At 51.0% G+C, this 6,000-nt stretch overlaps 1 long non-coding RNA gene across 1 annotated transcript in view; it reads left to right on the forward strand.

Annotated features, from left to right (window-relative positions):
* The window catches only part of Gm36684, a 160,729-nt gene extending 159,819 nt beyond the window's left edge, over positions 1-910 (forward strand). Inside the window, exon 2 of the long non-coding RNA XR_385245.4 lies at positions 438-910. This is a non-coding gene — a long non-coding RNA (predicted gene, 36684). The remainder of the gene's footprint in view (positions 1-437) is intronic.
* Positions 911-6,000: the final 5,090 nt, after the last annotated feature.

Below are 6,000 nucleotides of genomic sequence, written 5' to 3' on the forward strand. Positions count from 1 at the left end.
AGTCCAAGCCCAGTCCTGTTAGAAGGTAGATCCTGGTTGTGTCTACACCAAGATGAGCCTAGCCGCCCAGGTTAGTTCACACTGCTTCAGACTAGCAGAGCCTAAGAATCATTGACAGTGAATTCCTGGGGACCCAGCTGGTCCCAAAACACATCTGCCTTCCTGCCATCAGGAAGATTATCCCAAAATCTTCCCAGGAGCTCCACTCCAGTCTTAAATCCCCAGCCTGGGATGCTGAGGTAGTAACGGTCATGTGTGGGCTGACCACGTGGTAGGCATTGCAGCATAACTGGTGTCCTAGTGTACCAGGAATCTTGGAGGAGGGCCTTCCCTGCTTTACATGGGGGTAGACTGAGGCTCTCAAGGTCCCGTGTTTCCAGCTTCCTATTCAAGAGTAGTTGGGCACCATGCTCACCTGCCCGCCTTTCCTCCTACAGGGCGCCATGGCGGCCACCTACTTTGCTCTGAACAGGACCCCACAGGCACCGAGGCTAGAGCCTGTGCTCTCATCTAGCTTGGCCCAACGCAGAGGCATGAAGAGACTCACGTCTACCAGGTTGTAGTGGCCAGCCAAGTCTCCAGCCTCAGTCGCCATGCCCAACGTCCTCTCAGCCTCACAGACGCCAGACACAGGTCCTGTTCATGGGCACTTGAGTGCCCATGAGTCCAGCACAAAGATGGATCTGGCCTTGGCTATCTCTCTGTTTCCTTTGCAGCCCTGGAAAGGGTCCTGCCCAGGATGTCTGAGCCTTGCTGCGCCGACCTCTCCGCCTGCTCTCTCTCTCCTCCTGAGTGAAACCAAATGAATCTGTCACCTCATAGCACCCTGCTGGGGCCTCCCTGGGCTCACTCAGGGCTCTCAGTGTCTCCATGTCATGGCTTATGCCCAAAGCAGAGCTCTTTTACCATCCTGATGTCACCTACGTGTCCCACTGTCTCTCTGAGAGTGTTAGTGCACAGTCCCTGCCTGGAGACAGCAGAGCCACTTTCGAAGAGCTGGATGTTCTGGCAATGCCAGTGGCCCTGTGAAAGCATCCAGCTTAGATGCCTGACTCTGTCCACAATCACCCAAAGAGTGCCCCTCACCACCCTCCTGCTCTCAAGCAAGATGCTGGGTATCCTCTCCCTGACTCTGTCACTGACTTGGCAGGATGAAAGCAACCAACCCAAGAGTCTAGATGGCTAGAGTCTATTTGAGAGCGTGATTCCTGTTGGTTGAGACAGGAGCCCCAGGAAATTGCCGGGCAGAGCCAGTACCCACTACACTGCTGCCCCCTTAACCCTGTGGCCCCAGGGACACTGGAGAGAGTGGGGCTCTGCCATTGCTGGGTGTGTTGGCATCTCTGCTCATATTTGCCTGCTGTGGTATAGCATATTCACTCTCTCTCTGCTTTCCTGGGCCACAGAGAATGTCTTCTCCTCTACCCCTCTATCCCTTCTTGACTGAGGACAGGAGAGACACCTGAGCCCCTTGCCTTAGACAGGCAGAAGGTGCCTGGACAAGTTGTCAGTGGGAGTGATGCTCTTCTTAGAAGCTGTGGTCCTATGTTGCATCTTGTGCTTCTGTTGCTAACTTGTTTTCAGGCTGTAGTCTGCGCAGGGAGCAGTAGTTACACGGACCAGGCTATCTGTGGCATACTCTTCATGCAGAGTAACCGAGTGAGACCCTTCCCCCGTGGCGTGCTCCACTCCTCCTGGTCGGAGAGGAGGGACTTGTGTGTCCTGAAGTCTCTCTGGAGGCTGCTGAGGATAGTGGACTCAGGTCAGAAGACACTCCACTGTGGCTCAGAACCTGCCAGTCTGAGAAGCAGCCCCTCTGCCCAGTAGAAGCACCTGTAGGAGGCGCCTGTTGGTCACAGCAGGCTTACACTAGGAAGACCACAGGTGGACCACGGCTGCTTCTGCAATGCCTGCCCCAGTGGAATGTTCAGAACATAATTCCTTTGCTCAGTCTAATTATTTCAGACTTCAAAACGTAAACATATTTCTGAAGCTTTAATTACTCCACTGGACTCTGTTCTGTTTGAGAATTATAAAATACAGAGTGGGGATAGACTGTGCGCCATTTCCAGTGTCCCTGGGGATGGTCTCCTGCTTTCTCAGTGGATTCTCTGCCCAAGGCTGAGATCATCTCCCAGTTAATGTTCTGGGCCCAAATCCTTCCGATTCTTGATAGAAATCCAGAGGGAAAGTATAGTGGGTAGTCTTAGTGACAGATTCTGTCCTCTGAGAAATGAACAGGAGCTCTGGCACCCTCCGAGGGCCTCTCTGGCATGCACCCTTGCTCCAGCTGCTCACGGCTCAGGCTGGGTTTGCTTGCAGCTTCAAGTGTACATGTTCCGATGAAAAGAAAGAACAACAGAACACAGAAGGCATGGCTGAGGAGGCGAGCATAGCCTGTCCCCCTCGTGGTCACCTGGCCGCATCACCTCTTTCAGTAATGTGAGGTTACCTGCTTTACACTCAGCCTACTCTCGCCAAAGGGATGGAGAAGACCATCAGTCAAACCAAACGCATCCTCTGGATGTGTCTGGAAGGATGCTCAGCCTTGCCCTGCAGAGAGTGGAGTACCCCACATTCCCACCTCACCCAGTACTTGATACTTGAAATCTCTTGTGGAGTCAGTCAGAGGAGCACGTGACAGGATCGTTTTAATCCCTGTTCTTTAAAGTCTTCAGTGCCACAGCAGTCTGCTGTGGCATGTAACCCCGTGTCCCCAGTGTTTACCTGGCCTGTGACCCTTTACCCAACACGAGGAAAGGCTCTGTATTCTCTACACAAATGACTACTTGTGTAGCTACAGAATTTGTCATGGGAAAGCCCAGCCTACATCCTGGGACTCCTTTACCCATCCCCGGAGCTACTTTTGGGCTATCCCACTGCAGCTCCTGCCCTGTTTGGGCTGAGAACATGATGAGCGCTCCACTGAAGAGGTGGGGATGGGGTGCTTGTCAGATTCTGTACCCCAGAGTCAATGGCAGGCAAGCCGTGAACGTCCCCTGTCCTATGGTTGGAACGTGTGTGATTTTGAACTACCTGTGTGCACTGGTCTTTGGATATTGTTTGGCTTTTTAAGTGAGGATCGTCCTGATGGTATCTAATGTCAGCAGTATTCCTGATTAAATGGTGTTCTTCCTTAAGATGCCCTTTGGGATTTCCCTGCATTGTACCGCTTCTCTCAAGCATAGGAGGAGATACACCGTGACTCTTCATTCTCTCTGGCACATTTTGCCGCCCTTCACCACCCGCAAGACTGTGAGACACCTGGAGTGGGAAAGGTCTCTGGGGTCCCTCTGTGGCAGGGACAGGTGGAAGGGGAAGCCAGCATGGCTCGTCGGTGCAGGTGAAAGGCACCACCCCACTCCCAGCCCGCGCTGCGTTTACATGATCAGCAGTTCCGTTTACAGCTCACTCCATGTTCACACTTTCTGGCTGTGTGTTGAGACGGCGGCCACTGTACAGATATTTATTATGCTTTCCAAACTTTCCCATGAGATTTTTTGAATAAACATGGATTTTATGAAGTGTAATATTTTTCTGGGATAATGAGACCCTTTGCACTTTCTGCGTTGCTAATAACAGTTCACAGAACGCTCCTTAGTTCCTCTGTCTTCTCCTCTGACTCTAGGTGACTGTGAACCTCTGCTGCCACTGAACTTCGTGGGGAGGAGGCATAGCACTGGCCTCTCCACTTAAGAGCCTTGCACACACACACACACTTATTTGTGTATACATGCATTTGTAATTTAGAGCATCAGGGATCTATCCACTTGAAGATGTTGTGTATATGTGTCTGTGTGCATTTATATATGTATACCTCGTGAGAAAATGAGTCAGAACACCATCCACTACAATTTCAGAGAAGGGGGGGGGAAGTAGTGGTTATATATAAAACGCATACCAATGAATGTATGAGAATATGTGCACACTTATGTGTATATTATGTTGGCATGTATGCGTAGAGAGGTATGAGTTGGCATATTTGCATAAATGCAAGTGAGTATGCATGTATATGCAGCTGTGATTGCAGCATGTAAGAGACTTGCCCCCTGCCCAACCCCAACAAGTGGCTCTGCGTTCCCAGCAGAAGAGTTCTGCGTGGGTCTGCAAGCCTGGGAATAGAAGCACATTTATGCACACATGCTTTTAAATCTACACGTATGAGATGTGCTCTCCTGTGTTAAGCTGGGAGCACTGACATTATGCTGTGTATCAAAACAAGTGATGAAGAGTTGCTTTGTCCCCTGCCCTCATGGGTCCTTCCTTCCTTAAATTAGGTGAAAATGAATCTACACTGTTAGTCTTTGACTATTTGATCTAACTTCTTGGTTGGTGAATTCCTAGGGAGTTTATGTCAATAAGCAGTACCTGTATGCCCTCTGCTTACCGTCCTGCACCGTGTCCTGCATGTACCACACAAACACAGATGTATGCTTGGCTGTCATACAAGCCCATGTGCCAGGCTTCCCACCATGGTGAATTTTCCAGCCCTGTTGGAGCTCTGAGCAGGCAGGAACACCAGAGCTCCCTAAAGAGATTTCAGCATGACAGCAAAGTCACTAAAAACAGCTTCTTCCCCTCAGATACATGGAAGACATGGAAAGATCCTCTGTCCTCCCACTCCAGTCTTCACCTCAACCCCTCTTTGTCCCCCAACCTGACATACATGCTGGTTCTAGGGATTTGGTGTTGAAGCGGGGGGGGGGGGGGGGGGGAAGTTGGCAGTTCCATTCCACCGATGGAGTCCCACGCAGTCAAGTGCAGGTCTGCTTCCAGCTGCGGGCCTCTGTGCTTGCTAGGTTAGAGGAATCAGGTATGAAGTACTGTGGTTTCTTGATCTTTGCCCCATTTACAGGCCAATAACTGAGCCTGCCAGTCCTGAAGATGCTAACAAAGTCTCACAACCACTGGGGAAGGGACCACACAGCTTATAAGAGCATGAACGCCGTATGTTCAATGATCCCAAGATTCCTGAGCGGGGCTGTAAGCAAACCCTCCCATAATTAACACTGAAATGAGCATTGCCTATAAAGAAAGACACTGGACAGGTAGCTCACCTGCCCTTGCACAGAGACAAGCCAATACTGTCTGCTCCACAGGTGTCCTTAGAAAGTTAGTCAAGAATCAAAGCAGCTGTGATTGCAGCATGTAAGAGACTTGTCCCCGCCCAACCCCAACAAGTGGCTCTGCGTTCCCAGCAGAAGAGTTCTGCGTGGGTCTGCAAGGCTGGGAATAGAAGGTAGGCTTGTCCTGGACTGTCACTGTTTCTTGTGTTATTTTGTCAAGACACCTGCCCTCCTCAGCTCAGCTGCATCTAAGCAACACCCACCTCCAAGGTATCACAAGTTGCCAACTGCAGACTTGACTCTGCCGATTGCTTTTCTCCAAGCACAACAGGGCACCAACAGCTGCTGAGATCAAGTCTTCTCAGAGTGGCCCACCTCACTCTGGGACTGAAGAGTCACCTGAATTTGAGGATCACGGATTCTAGTAGTTAAGGCCCATGACCTTCCCCACATAATGAATAAATCTCATCTGCAAAGCAGGCCAGACACCACTCAACAGTCATTGCCAGGGTGGCCCAGGGTGAGACTCTTCCAGGTCACATGGTGTAAAAGTCACCTGACCTGGGAGTTCTGTCTGTCCTGTCATAAATGTGGTTCTACCTCTCAAGAAATTGGTGCCTATTAGCAAGGAGAGGGCAGAACAACCACCGAGTGAGTGAAATACAGAGAGGGAGGGGGCAGCCCGCAGGGAGGGGCGGGGAGCAGAGGGAACTGCTGGCATTGGGGCAGAGGAGGAAGCAGAGCACAAACCATGCCTGGTCCTGCCCCTCCAACAGCTGACTCAGCACCTTTATCCTCTTATCGACCTGACCCCCTTTCTTGGCTAGAAACCCATGATCTAAGGTGAAAATAGATGAGCAGACCACAAAGGCACCCAGATGTAGTCCCAGCCACTTGAGAGCCTGAGGCAGGAGGATCACCTGAACCAAAGAGT

This window comes from Mus musculus, chromosome 17, assembly GCF_000001635.26.
Source record: "Mus musculus strain C57BL/6J chromosome 17, GRCm38.p6 C57BL/6J".
Taxonomy (NCBI): Eukaryota; Metazoa; Chordata; class Mammalia; order Rodentia; family Muridae; genus Mus; species Mus musculus.